This window comes from Pelophylax lessonae (genome assembly GCF_965119305.1).
Source record: "Pelophylax lessonae genome assembly, chromosome: 5".
Lineage (NCBI taxonomy): Eukaryota > Metazoa > Chordata > Amphibia > Anura > Ranidae > Pelophylax > Pelophylax lessonae.
Window position 1 is genome coordinate 500808434 of NC_138772.1, and position 15455 is coordinate 500823888.

The following is a 15455-nucleotide window of genomic DNA, read 5'->3' on the forward strand; positions in this document are numbered from 1 at the left end:
CAATGATTCGATATTTCGTTTCCAGCTGTTGTATAACATTTGGTTAAAAGCTCGCTATATTCCAGGTAAACTAAATGTTATTGCTGACGCTCTCTCACGTTTACAGATGAGCAAATTCTTCGAACTGGTGACGGAGGCCAACAAAGTGGGTATGAAATGTCCCGGGCATCTATGGGACTTAGTTTAGTGCAAGAGAATATTCGTAACTCCCTGGCGTACTCAACATGGAAAAGCTATTGCAGCTCCTGGTCACTGTGGTTATCATTCTTACATGAGACCAATAATGGACGGATGGCAATTTCAGAGAGATTGGTATTGTGTTTCCTCGAATCTTTACTTCAAAAGAAATGGTCTTGGTCACATGTTAACAAAACCTTATATGGAGTATCGTATTTTATGAAACTGAAGGGTTTTGAGTCTATATTATCCTTCTTTTCGGTACAGCAAGCTTTAAAAGGATACAAAAAGAAACAAACTAGGATAAATTATCAAGGCCCAATCTCTGTGAATAACCTAATAGATATTTGTAAATATGCTGATAGAGTATGTTTTTCAGAATATGAAGTTAAATTGTTGAGAGCAGCATTTTCTGTTTGTTTTTTTGCAGCCTTTCGAATATCAGAATTGGTTCCTAGATCGAAAAGAGATGAGGGTGGTTTGTTATTTGAGGATGTAGTTTTTGAAAAGGATAAATTAAAATTATTTTTGCGCAAGTCTAAGACAGACCAGTCAGGTAAGGGGACATGGATATTACTAGGAAAGTGTACAGTGGAATCCATATGCCCGATAAAAACATTGAAGACATACTTGGAGGTGAGGCCTGGAAAGGAGGCACGGCTCTTTATTCATAGAGATTCGTCTCCCCTGACTGGGTTTCAGTTTCGAAGGATCTTTGAAAAAATTTTAGCTGTCTTAGGGCTGTGCAATAAAGGCTTATCTTGCCACTCATTCAGAATTGGGGCAGCCACGGCTGCGGCAAACTTAGGAATGGGAGGTGATAACATAAAGAAAATTGGCAGGTGGAAATCAAATGTCTATCAGAGATATGTCAGATCTAACTATGTGCATTCTAATTCCAGGTAAGAAGTTAATAGTTTGGATCGTTGGGCACTCTTATGTCCGCTGGGCCCACAAAAGAGCTGCAGAAAGAATTTATGGAACAAATCTGGATCTGGACCCAAGTTTATTTGAATTATATTGGTGTGGTAAGAGAGGGATGATCTGGGACAATCTGATGACCGAGCTAGGTAGACTGAGTTATGGTTGGCCATTACCGGACATACTGTTAATCCACCTAGGAGGTAATGACATCGGTAGAATAAAAACAGTGAGGCTATTCTTTAAAATATGTTTTGTTATCAAAAAATGGAAGGCCTTTTCACCTGGTACGGTTGTAGTATTTTCTGAGATCATCCCTCGACTTATTTGGTTGCAAGATAACGTAGGAAAGGTGTTTGAGAAGATGAGGAGAAAAATCAATCATAGAATAGAGAAATTCATGAGTATAGGTTATGGCATATCCTTTAGGCATATGGACTTGGAAGGAGGTATTCCGGGCCTGTATTGGAAAGATGGGATACATCTTTCGTATATAGGTTTGGATATAATGAATTTAGGCTTACAGACAGCTATAGAATTGGCCGCGGGCTGGTGGGGTAGTCAGGAGGTTAGTACCTCCTGACTTAGTGGAGGTGTCTTTATATGGTTAAGTGATAACCCGAGCGTCAAAGCTGGGTAGTTGTGTTATGTATTGCAAAGTTATGCTAATGGTAAAAGTGAAAAATTATTGATTGATGGATTAATGAGTTAATTAATTTATAAACCAATAAATAAAGGCCGTGGCCAAGTTATTATCCAAGAAAGCTGTCTGGTGTAAGTTATTTATTAAATCTTTAATATAGATGCTTGCCATCCCATGTGCTGCAGCAGTGCATGGTAGCCATGCAGCTTCTAACTTCAGCTTGTTCAGTTCAGCTTTGACAAAGAAAAAAGAAAAAAAAAAACCTGTAAGCTAATTGGTTTCTCTGCAGAGCTGCACCAGATTTTGCTCCTTCCAGTTTTATAAATCAGCCCCATTGCGTGTACCATGTTGATTAAAAATAAATATCTAAGGGAGAGTGTGGGAGTTTCCAGAAACACACTATAACTTTATGTGCAGTGTGGAAGAAATTTATATTGGTTTCTAGTATATTTATATATTTTTTTTTTTTTTTACCAGCACCACATATGGGTACTTATGCATATGAGAGTTCAGAACAAAAAGGGTTTGTCAATACATTTTAGACCAGTGTCTCACCTTTGGACATTCACACCAGTTATGTGCACAGTTATCTTTCAGTTGAAACCCTCCTAAATATGAAGAGGGGTATGATAAGAGGGGTAGAACTTTGGAGATTCTTGCCTGAACTAGATATTAACTTGGTAAATAAGTTATCATTTGCTTCAAGGGTGGAAACAGTGCTAGAATGTTTAGCAGTGGATTCCCATATTTGGTCCCAATCTTTGTTGTTTGGTACACCTCCCAAATTCTGTTCCTGTTTGACAACGTGTATGTCACGGAACCATGAACCAGACGTACAACAACAGATAAGTGAAAATAAGACAGCTTTATTGAAAAACAAGCTATAAAGCAAAAGTCCAAACGGATGGCGAAACCGATGCAGAGTCTTTGCGAAGCCAGGGGTCAGGAACCAGCAGGGTAGTCAGACGAAGCCAGGATCAGGAACCAACAGGGTAGTCAGACGAAGCCAGGATCAGGAACCAACAGGGTAGTCAGACGAAGCCAGGAACAGGAACCAGAAGTAGCAGCAGTCTTAGTAGCATGTGAACACAGGGGGACCAAGCAGGGAACAGAAGCCACAGACCTCCTATATATGTGAGCTAGGCATCCAGCTCCTCCCAGTGGGAAGGAGGAGCCGCAGGGTGGGAGGCTACAAGAAACCCAGAAACCAAGATGGCCGCCAGCACATGTCAAACGAAGGAGAACAGCAAGAAGGTAAGACCATGACAGTGTAGGAATGGAGAGGAGTAAAATGCACATAACTATCATGATAATACAAATGAATAAAGTTAAATTTATACTTGTTATATTTGTCAATATATGTTCCTTCTAAGACACATTTAAAGTCCAAATCTACCTCCTCCAGTTCCACTTCATAGGGCATGGAGTAGGATTAGTATAATAATTGGCATTGGAAGTGGGATGGTGCCTTAGAAATATTGTTTAAGTGATGGTTCTACTGTTGTTTAGAAGTAAACTATAGAAAGGTAATAATTCCAGGAGTATGTGGATCAGAAGCACATAAATAGGAGTTGGATGATTTGGAGACCATATTATGCTGACCTTGGTTTAAGTGGTAAATTCTATAGGGTTTACAAAACCTGGATTGAACATTGTGAGTACGGCTGAGAGTATTTTCACAGCTCACTGAGTGGATAAACCAGAACAGTTGGAGACCCTCGCCTGAGCTTCTGGGCCACTATTTGCAAAATAGCCATTATAGTGTGGTGCGCTGCAAACACCAATTAAATGTAAGTGCAATACGTTTATTTTTAATAAAGTCCATTTACAAGACGTTGCTTGCACCATGTATATCTTTCTTCCTATCCATGTGAGCCATCCGTGAGGGATAGGAGCACCCTGACAGCATTTGAAAGCAACCCGCATCCATATCTATTGGATTGAGCGCAAGGCCATTACTGACCAAGCTTAAGTGTGAGGTCACAGGCATAAAGGTGAGGCACCCACCTGAATGGGGGGGGGGGGGGCACAGAGATTGTAGGTGAACTTAAGTTTGATCACGACCATATTTGAGCACTGGTGATTGGGATTTAATCTCCACACAGAGGAGCATACTTTGTTTGGACACTTATAATTTGGATACCAGGCATAAGGAATTGGACACTAATTCACTACATCACTTTGCATGATCTATATGTGTTCGAATATTCATTGTATGGTTATATTGCATATAGAGAATTATTAATTGTGTTTGAATTAGATTTAATCAGTGCACAACTGTTGATATATACACATACAGTGTATATATATTTTTTTCTACACAGAGTGATACAAATGTTTCACTAAAAATTAATTATTTGTTTAAATGAATTTATTATTAATATAAGCTACACAATTTTGCGCAGCACATATTTATATTATTTCCTTCACAACACATTCACAACAAGGGAGTGATCAGTGCTAGCGGCATCCTAAAATTTACACCACCATAGATTGCTTGCAGTCCCATTTAAATTTTCTGGATTGAACATTGGATTTTCTATAATAGTTAAAAGGGGAGTGTGTGAGGAAATGAGGCCACTAGAATATCTGATATCATCCCATACCATCAAAAAATTTGCTGTGATGGGATTTAAAATGGGAATGCTTAGCAGGTGGTAATCATAGTAAATTGCTGAATTTCACTAGATTGGTAAGGTAAGCCTCTATGGATACTAGGGCTGCGCATCTTCACTTACCTCACGATTCGATGGGATTACGATTATTAGGGTCGCGATTCGATACGATTCGATTCCGCGATGCATCACGATTACTATGGGGACCCTTTTATAAAGGGGGATCTATGGAGACCCTGCTCTAAAGGGGATCTATGGAATAGATCCCCTTTAGTGCAGGGTCCCCATAGACCCGCCTTTAGAGCAGGCCAGCATCCCCAGAGATCCCCCTTTAGTAGAGCAGGTCCCCCATATATCCCCCTTTAGTAGAGCAGGTCCCTTTATAGATCCCCCTTTAGAGCAGGCCACATCAGTTTAGAAGAGTTACCTGATGCTAGTTGTAGTACCGTAGGCCCTGGTAAGGAGGAATGCTGGGCTCTGTAGTCCCCCTAGTTGTAGTATAGCTGGCTCTGGTAAGGAGGGATGCTGGGCTCTGTAGTCCCCCTAGTTGTAGTATAGCAGGCTCTGGTAAGGAGGGATGCTGGGCTCTGTAGTCCCCCTAGTTGTAGTATAGCAGGCTCTGGTAAGGAGGGATGCTGGGCTCTGTAGTCCCCCTAGTTGTAGTATAGCAGGCCCTGGTAAGGAGGGATGCTGGGCTCTGTAGTCCCCCTAGTTGTAGTATAGCAGGCTCTGGTAAGGAGGGATGCTGAGCTCTGTAGTCCCCCTAGTTGTAGTATAGCAGGCTCTGGTAAGGAGGAATGCTGGGCTCTGTAGTATAATATAGTAGTATTATACTATAATAGCAGAGTGTGATTATATGACAAACTTTACACTATACAGGCACAGTAAACAGTGTGATTGTGTGACAGTATTACACTTTAAGAATACAGATGAAAGCTATACTCCAGGATAAGATCATCTATGCACTTTAGTCAACTGTCAATGATACAGTCCATGAGGACCAGAAGTAAAGTCACAAAATGCACTGTGAACAAAAGTAAAAGACAGGAGGTGCCTCTAAGTGTAATAGGTAGGGTAATTTATTAAGAACATTAAATAAGCAACTCACAGACAATAAGGAGTTGAATGCCTGGGATCGATGTCCTGGAGTGAGTCATCCGACACCGTGATGATAGAAGCCAGACGGTGTATGACAGGACCACACAGAACGTTTGGCGTGATGTAAAGCCAAAAACGAGGCCAGAAGCGCTGAGTGCCGTGGATGGAGAGCGGATGTCATCACTAATAGCGCGACGAGTTTCCGAGCTTGCAGGCTGGTGATGGCAAAATGCAGCGACGCTCCTTTTTTCAAAACAGAGGACTGATCAGACTGATTGAAAAAGGAACGGCTCCGCTCTCCTCTACCGTGCCACGAGGAGGAGCTCCGTGTTCCACAAGCCCGGCCACCGCCAACAACTCATTAAGCGCCAGCGCCGCCATGTCACTTCTGTCCCCGCCCCCGGAACTGACGTCATTAGGTAATCGATTTTTCAATCACCCCGAATCTATGCAGAATCGCGAAGGGTCACATCGCGATGCATCGATTCGGCAATTATATTCAGCAGGCCTAATGGATACCCATAATGGTATATCCAGATTTGCGCTCCATGGCAAAATTTTCCTATCTGGGCCGCATAGTAATGATTTGAAACCTGGCTGGGACTGAGGCCATGATAAAGTTTACAACTGAACAATACCGACTATGGCATGTACAGTCTTATTTTGTTCCACATAAAGTGAGCTATATGACCTTGTAACATTTTCATTTGAATGAGAGTAATTGCCAAGGGTAAGACTCTTGCATAGTACAAAAATGTAGGCAATAGGGACATTTTAAATGCTGCCATTTTAACCATTCATAATATACTTGTTCCAAAACTTAAAGAGGAACTTTACTGTCTCAATCAGCATTGACTATTTTTAATCCTTATGCTGATAGAATTAGTAACTATATATGAAAGTATAGCATTGTTACTTAAAAAAAAAAAAAAAATTCTTCAGTTACTTCCTGGTTTTCAGTTCTAGGTAAAATATGTCATACATCCCAGGAGTCTTCAGGAGGGAAAGAGGGTTTTTCTCAGTACTCCCTCCTGCCTGCATGCCTTAGTGAAGGGCAGATGAATTCAAGGAGGTAAATGCTACATGAATCATCTGCCATTACTCATGATGGTCTTGGCTAGAAATGCTAGGCGGTGTTTACAAAGTGATTTCTCAGCAAAGTAAAGCATGGAGACATAGTTGGTTGGGTGAGTTAGCTTTGAATATTAAAAATGAAATAAATAGAGTTTTTGCTTTGTGGTACTTAGGTGTAGTATAGTTTTACTTATTAGATCATGGAGATAAAAAGTGTTATAACTGTTTGTTAAAAATATGCCTAGGTAGGAGAGTTTAGTGGAAGTCGATGAGAAAGGAAAGGCTTCCTGAACTATAAAAAGAGTATGGGGATCAAGTGTAACATTTAGGGGGAGATTTACTAAAACTGGAGCACTCAGAATCTGTTGCAGCCAATCAGCTTCTAACTTCAGCTGTTCAATGAACCCCTTTGCACCTAAGGGTAAGACAAATCCTAAATAGGGATGATCTAACGGTTCGAGTCGACCATTGGTTCGACCCGAACATTGGCTGTTCGAAATTTGGCCGAATTCCGAACTTTTTGCGGTAAAAGTTCCGAATTCGGCCCCCAGAACCGCCCAAAATGCAATGGGACAGGAACTGGGCTTTAAAAGCCTGTGATTGGCCCAGAAACATCAGTAAAAGCCGATTGGAGTGACTAGGGGGTCCAGAGGCCAATCAGGAGTGAATACGCCCCCCAGTATATAACATAGCCCCGCCAAATCTCTGTAATAGAGAGGCTGTGGAATAGAGTGGAAGCATTTCTGTTACTCCTGCTGCTCCAGTGTCATTTTGTAATTATTAGTGTGAGGAAAGGGATATGCAGTGTAGTTAGGGTACTATATACTACTATAGTTAGATTCAATAATCTAGTTTTTGTAGGGAAAGTTTTAAGTGTCAGGGTGACCGTAGTGTAGTTTAGGGTGAACTGACTCTGCTATGCCAGGGTGACTGTAATGTAGATATATATATATATATATATATATATATATATATATATATGGAATCAAAAAACACAATTTTGAAGCCCTAAAACCCAATAAATGCCCCTAAAAGGTGCCTAGGGTTCTGGGTCATGCCCCAGGGACTATTAATCACACAAAAAGTTCTTAAAAATTGTCTTTTGATAGGATGTGGTTCACGCTTCTCCCGATGACGTCAGCACGACAAAACATGTTGAGAGCGTAACCACATCACTTCCGCTGATTGATCTGGAGGCTTGGAACCCGCATCCGGAGGTTGGAACGCACGCCGTCCCTGAGCCCTCACCGCTAGAGAGGAAGTTGCGGCTCCTAAGCCATACGGATACTTGAACTGAGCTATCTATGTGAGTACTTGTCTGATTATACTAAATAAAAGAGTTTTCAAACGTTACTTCACTATTGGAAGCATCTTTTTCCTATACATGTCCTGGGATTGTTCTGGCTATTCCCTCCCCATTGGGATATCGATGCTGTAAGCCACCTTATATTGCTTTGGAGTGTGACCGGGTGTATTGGCATAAACCGGACAGGATCAGGGACCGGACCACCACTGTATGGGAGCGATCCCTATTTATCGACCTGCGGTTCACCCCTGTAGGGGTATTTAATTCTGGTAAGCGTGGGACCTAAGGAGAGGGAGAGCACCCTATTTCTCGCCCACTTACTTCACCCCGGGACACCCCAAAAAAGAGCACCTCAATTTTTTCTATAGACTTTGCACCCATATAAGACTGTATTGGACACCTCTTGTCACCAGCCTGTTTTTTGCACTTTTTTATTAATTCTTGCATTTATATTTATATTTATTCATATATGCTATTTGGTTTTATTGAAGTTATATTTAATCATGGATATATTTATTCATCTTAATTTCGGATGGCCCACCAATTTACCACCACCAATTCACACACTTTGATTACAGTCGGATCAATTAATTTCTTTTTATAAGAGATTCATAATATTTATTAAGGGATCTCATCTATTGCACTTAACACTTTTGGATTTGGATCTTTCACCTGATTTGGTTATAGATTTATAATTTGAGTGGTTTATCACTTATATTTCTTTTTTGGCACTTTGCACTTTCTTGCACCATAGCAAATATATATGTTTATACTGTTGTGTTGCTATGTATTGGAGATGATATGATTTTTATTTATAATGCACTAATCACTTTGTTCTACAACAATCAACTTTATACATCTTATTAGATACCAATTAACCATCATTAGAAAAACTACTCTATATATCTGTTAGATACCCCACCTCTGGCAGCGCCAATCACTTCCCCCTTTTTATACAATTTAAATGTAATTTTTGTTTTCTTTTTAAATGTCAATTTTTCTGCAGCAGGTTCTATACTTAGTACAGACGCACCACTTAACAGGCAGACTAAGGGGACCCCCCCCCCCAGGTAATATATTTACATTAATTTTTCATGTTTATTGTTTCACTTTAAGCATAATTAAATCCACTTTAAAAACTATATTTTTGAAACATTTTTTTTTGCATTAGTACATGTCCCCCAGGGCAGTACCCGGTCCCCCATACCCTTTTTTTGGCCAAACACTTGCAGCTATGCCTTCACAATGGGGATTTTTGATTTTTCAAGTTCAGGTCCTGTACACTTAAATGGAGTTAGTGGTTTGGGCCCAAACTTTTGCAGTGTTTGAGAGTTTTGGCACAAACCAAACTGGAGGTGTTTGGCCCATCTCTAGTTATGAGCTTCTTGCCATCCCTTATACCAAGGGTGTCCAAACTTCCTAAACAAAGGACCCATTTACTACCTTTTAGATCTTAGGAGGGCTGCACTGTGGCCAGTGGGAGTAGAAAATAACCCAGCGTCAATGGTAATCCCACTGACCACAATAGATTGGTGGTCAGTGGGATTAAAATGTGTTCAGTTGGAGGAGGAATAATGCCACATCATTGATGTTAGTGGCAGGAACAGTGCACCATCATTGGTGTCAGCAGGAGGAATTATGCCCTATCATTGGTGTTAGTTGGAATAATAATGCCCCACTATTGGTGTCAGTAAACGGAATTGTGCCTCATTGTTGGTGTCAGTAGAGGGAATAGTGTCTCAAGGGCCGAACAAAAGCAAGCAAAGGGCCACATTCGACCCTTGGGGCATAGTCTGGAGAACGCTGCCCTATACAGTAACACTCAAACTGGAAAAGAAAGTGGCAAGACTGGGAGCCATTCAGGAGTCTTTAATGAAAATTTGTTGACAAGTACCAAGCTGATGGGAGTAGACAGCATAGTGAACAAATAGGGGACCTCATCAATCTCCTACTGCTCCTTTCCTTTTCATTTAGGAACCAATGTATGCTTGAACTGTAAATTGTGTCATCCATCTAGCCAGAATGTGTGGGGGCTGTAAAAACCACAGGAATGGATACAGAACAACACAAAGGCCTTGGAAGGTAGAACAGCTCCCATATATTTTCTTTATCTGTGTATTTAGCTTTTTGCCTGGGGTATAGTTTTTACTGTTATTTTATTTGTTATTTTTATTATGTACTTATTTCCTCAAAAGAAAGGTAAGCATTACTTTTTTTAAAGTTTCAATAAAATACAGAATTATACCTTTGCTTCCAATATTATAAAATTAATCTGCTAGCAGTTACCATAGCTCAATATTTTTGATTAAACAAGAAGTTATTGTTTCTGTGTCATAAAAGTCTAAAACTAATAGGACCTGTTATCATTTAAATCTCAAGATGAATCTCATTACAATTTTATTATTGACATTAATTTTCTACAGACAATGGCATGCAGATGTATCACATATCCAGATGAAAGAATTTCCAAAGCTGCATTTTCTTAGTGGTGCATAAAACATTTCTGCACAAAGACAACAAAGATATTATGCAATACTTTGTCTAGAGCATTTCACGCTGGTAACATTAAACTAAACCTGCATGTGAGCTATCTTTGCTGACATGTTTTTAGAGGTGCAAGCTCTTGGGGGTCTTCATCCTGCTCGTCATTGTGTAACGGGGGTCACACAATGACAGTGATTTAGCTTTGGGTTATGTTATGTTATGTTAGTGTACAGCAATGTTTCCCATCCTTTTTTCAGTCAAGAAACACTTTAAAATTCTGCACAATATGGAGGCACCCTACTTTAAAATGTAAAAAACAAAACTAGTAGTTTTATATAAAGCAGCAACATTCACACATGTAGAACATCCAACATTTGAGGTAATTTATTCTTTTTTTTTTTTTTTTTTTTTTCAAAAAACATTTTATTAAGGAATAAAGCATACATAGCACAAAAGAACACAGCAATAAAGGGCAGGTAATAGAGCCCACCAAAAATGAACAGGTACAAAAGTGATACACATATAAACAGTACTATGCACGTAAGGAGCAACATAAATCACGGGTAAACCCACAAAGTGTCATGTAACAACAACATGGTGTGAAAACAGAGGGCCAGTGGGAGAACCAAGTGGGCGTAAGGCTAATGGAGGGGTTCGCCGGGTAGGGCGCCCACCCACCTTATGAGAACCGGGAGGTAATTTATTCTAACAATGTAAATATATCTTTACACTCTGGTACTGAATAGTATTCCAGCATTCTTTTTCTTCCACAGTTTTTCTCCCTCACTCCACTAATGTGACCCCAGTTCTCATAGAAAGGAGCAGAATATGGCCAAATAGGGATTCAGTGCAGGCACCCAACGTCCTCCTTAAGAAACAATGATATCATAATTTGTTAAGACCTTAGTGGTTGCACAAGGTTGTAATGCTGCACAATGAAAACCTTTGGCTTTCTATACCAAAAAGTTAAGCTTGATCCATCCCCTGGCATGTACACAGTTTTTTACAGTTTTGCCAAGGCACCCCTAAACAACTCAGAAGGTACCCTGGTTAAAAAAGGCTGGTATAGAGCCAGTGATTAGATTCAATACAGGGAAACCTGTACTGAACTAAAATAAAGACTGCAAGTTGCTGATTACTACTTTATTTTCTGTCTTTGTGTTCAAGAGGCTTCATTCATTTTAGGGTCCTTAAACCTAAGAGAGTATGGAAATTGAGAATTCTGTATTTACTTTCCTGCTTTCTTGTTATGAGTAAGTTCTATTGTCAGTGACAGCCAGACAACTGCTCCTACTTCCTGCTCTGTCTCTGGCAAAATCTAATTTCGCCTCCTGGGGGGAATACAGAAAAAAAAGTGTGTGTATATATATATATATATATATATATATATATATATATATATATATATATATATATATATATATATATATATATAAAATAAACTAAAGAAAAAAAATAGGGGTCTTAACCATTCCTTATGCTATCCAAAATTAAGAATAAAGTTTTTGGCATTACATACACTTTAGGTAAGGATGACAAAAAGCTGTGTATCCTACATTCTTGGCATCCTCACTGTACTGGGTTCTGCAGAGCACATTTATTATGATGTCAGGCACTCTCACCTACATCAGCACCCTCTCTCATAATGGCCTGTCTGCTCTAAGGCAAGGTTTGGCATCCTGCTGTGGATTTACAGAATTTGATGGTGATGTCAGTGGAGGATTGAAGCAGGTGCGCAGATGAATCAAAGATGGCGCTGGCTTCGGCGGGAGGTCGGGTTGTGCAGGGTGCAGTCTTGTGTATGGTAAGGCTATATCGTAAATCTTGGAGAATTTAGCATTTCCTAAAGATTTGGGGCACATGTGGTGAGGATTTTTTTTAAACTCAATAATTTTTATTGAGTTTCATAGAAAGTTATACATCTTGGTAATAAAACATTAGTGCTTTTAATGCTTTTAACATGTAACATAGCAAACAACATATATTGCACAGCATGTACAACAACAGTTATTATATGATGGCCATGACTAGACAGCGCACAAAATTGTTTAAAAACATTGAATGCGTTATCATATATTACTCTGAGTTAAGGGTATTGCCCCCCCTCCTGACACCCCATTTGGGAACATACTGTGTTATGGGGTAGGAGACGATGCCAAACTCCAGACTCAAAAAGTTATATTTCATTCAGGCAATGCTGATATAATCCAGCTTTTAGGGTCTCCATGACTGTCCCCGAGGGGGCAGCCATTGAGACTAGAGTTAACAGTGTGGAAGAGAGAGATAGGTAGAGAGCTTCGAAGGGGACAAAGTGAGGACAACAAGAGATGAGAATTAGAGTATAGTGTTCGACACCTATTGGGTAGGGTCTACATCAGGCTCTGTTTGGTCTAGACAAGACTTTCCATCAATGCTTGTGGGCACTACCTGTTAGACAGGTTTGTATTTCTAGTTATGTGAGATTGATACTCCTGGGATGTGACAACCAGGGTGCCCATTGTCTGAAGAATTTATCACTTCGTAGATGGGTTTTGGTGAACAAGAATTCCATCTGACAATGCTCATTTAAAGTAGAGATGAGGGAGGTAATGGATGAGGGGTCTGGGTCTTTCCAGGCTTGAGCAAGTACTATGCAGGCTGCAATTATGATGTGTTGCAGAATAAGGGTGTATGATGTGGGCCAGAGGTGGCACTCCAGACCAAAGACAGCTACTGTATCTGCGGTGATAGGTGCTTAGTGATGCGGGTCATGTTTGAGATTAGGGCAGACACTTTCTTCCAGTGGAGTACAATGCGGGGGCAATTCCACCAAATATGGAATATGTCTCCGATTCAAAGTTCCTCCAACATTTTGGTTGTGGAGGTGCAGGCCAGTTTTTCGGGAGTGTAATACCACTTGTGGAAGATTTTCATAAGATTTTCCCAGTGGGATACATTTTTAGATATGGAGGTGGGGAGTTTGAGAGCACAATTCCACACTTCTGGTGATAAGGAGATTTGACGGGTCGCTTCCCAATATCTCATGTTGGAGTGCTTGTCTGTGGTCGTTGGTCTAAAAAGGAGGTCATATATGAAGGAGATTCCTTTAGTATTGACATTTGAAAGGAGGTAGAATGAGAGTAGTTCCTTTGAGGTTTTTTCCAAGTTAGTGGTGAGTGTGGAGAAAATATTCCATATCCTGAGGAAGATTTAGAAGTCTTTACTTGATAAACCATAAGTCCCGGATAGTTGTTGGAAGCTTTTGAGGTTTTGCTCGCAAAAGAGATCTCCAAATGACGAGATACCTGCTTTAGACCAGTGTTAAAAATTTACAGTAGGTCTGGAGAAAGTAGTTGCAGAGATAGGAATGGGAGAAGCCGAAGAGCGTTGTGGTGTATTCCTTTATGTGCTTGATATGATGTTGTAGCATTAATGATGGGTAAAAAAGAGCATGGAGCCCGAAAATCCATCCAGATAGCTGCCAGTAAAAGGCGTGGAGCGCCTGAGAGTGCCCTGGATTAAATTTGGAGCCAAGAGGTAGTGGGGTTGGTTGGCCCCCATTTATTTGCTTGGTCCAGAAGCACTGCTTTATAGTACTTCTTGATGTTGGGAGCCCCCAGGCCCATAAAAGCTGTGGGTGTATTTAGTAGTGAGGCATTCAGCTGGGGCCTACGGGCTGCCACGGATGAAGGAATTTGTAGATTGTTGGATTTTGGCAAGGTTGGCTGGCAATAGTGGGAGCGGTAGTGTCCTGAAGAAATAGAGGATATGCGGGAGGAGGAACATCTTAGCCAGGGCTATACGTCCAGCTCAGGAGGTTTTCCCATAAACCATGGATGAACTTACAAAATGAAGTTTCTGATGCAGAGAAGAGAGGTTTAAGCGGAGAAGTGCTAAAGAGGGAGATGTGAGCTGAATGCTGAGGTATGTCAATATAGAGGAGGGGGCCCAGGAGAAAGGAGAAATTTTGGAAATATCTGATTTAATTGAAGGTGAGAGCACTATGCCTATCATGGAGGATTTAGAATGGTTTAGTTTGTACAGGGAGATCTCACTAAAGTCAGCTAGAGCTTGGCATTACTGAGGTAAGGGTTTTAGAGGGTCAGTGAGTGCAATAATGATGTCGTCAGCATAAAGACCTATGTTATGATGGGTGTCTCCAACTAGTGTTCCGGTTATAAGAGGGTTAGATTGAATTGCGTTTGCTAGGGGTTCTATTACTAGTGCAAAAATCAGAGGTTAGAGGGGACACCCCTGTCGCATACCATTGGATATTGTGAATACGTCAGAGAGTACCCCTAACGTACTTACTCTAGACACTGGATATCTCCAGTGTCTGGGAATCTATTTATGGATTCACATAGATGGGGGGCTAGTTGGTCGCTATAGATTTTGTAGTAGTCATTGCTAAAGCGATCTGGGCCTGGCACTTTTGTAGAGGAAGAGCTTTAATAGCAGTGAGGATCTCTGATATTGAGAAGGGTTGAGTGAGTTCTGTAGCCTGCACAAGTGTTAGAGAGGGGAGATCCATGGTAGAGAGAAAGTTCTGAATCAATGTACGATCAGGTTTAAGTTCTGTTGGGGAGAGGCTTGTAGTAAAACGAGCCAAAATAGTTGGCTATGTCTTTGGGATTAAGGAGCCTTTTGCCTTGGGGGTCTAACAGGAAGGAGATTTTAGTTTGCGCTGCACTGCATTTGTATTGTTGTGCTAATATTTCACAGCTTTATTACCTTGAGAGTACCAGCTGAACTTTAGCCTTCTCAGGTATAAATCATAATTATTTTGTAGGAATGAGCTCAGTTTGGACCTGAGTTTGTGTAGTTCGTTATGTGTGCTTTCTGACGGGTTCTGTTTGTTGCGCATTTCAAGGGTTCTTATGTCAGTTTGGAATTTGCTCAGAGTAGCGCTACATTTCCTTTTCTCCTGAGCTCCCAACATCAGTAAATTTCCTCCAATTATAGCCTTGTGGGCATAAAGTAGTAGGATTAGAAACTGAGCCAAAGTTGAGGTTAAAGAAATCTCTAATCGCAGAATAAACCTGCTCCCTATTTTTTGTACCAGTAAGAAGGAAAGAATTTAATCTCCAGAGTTTGTGTGATGTGGATGGAGAGGATAAGACAAGTGTAATTGATGTCGGGGCATGGTCTGACCACTAAA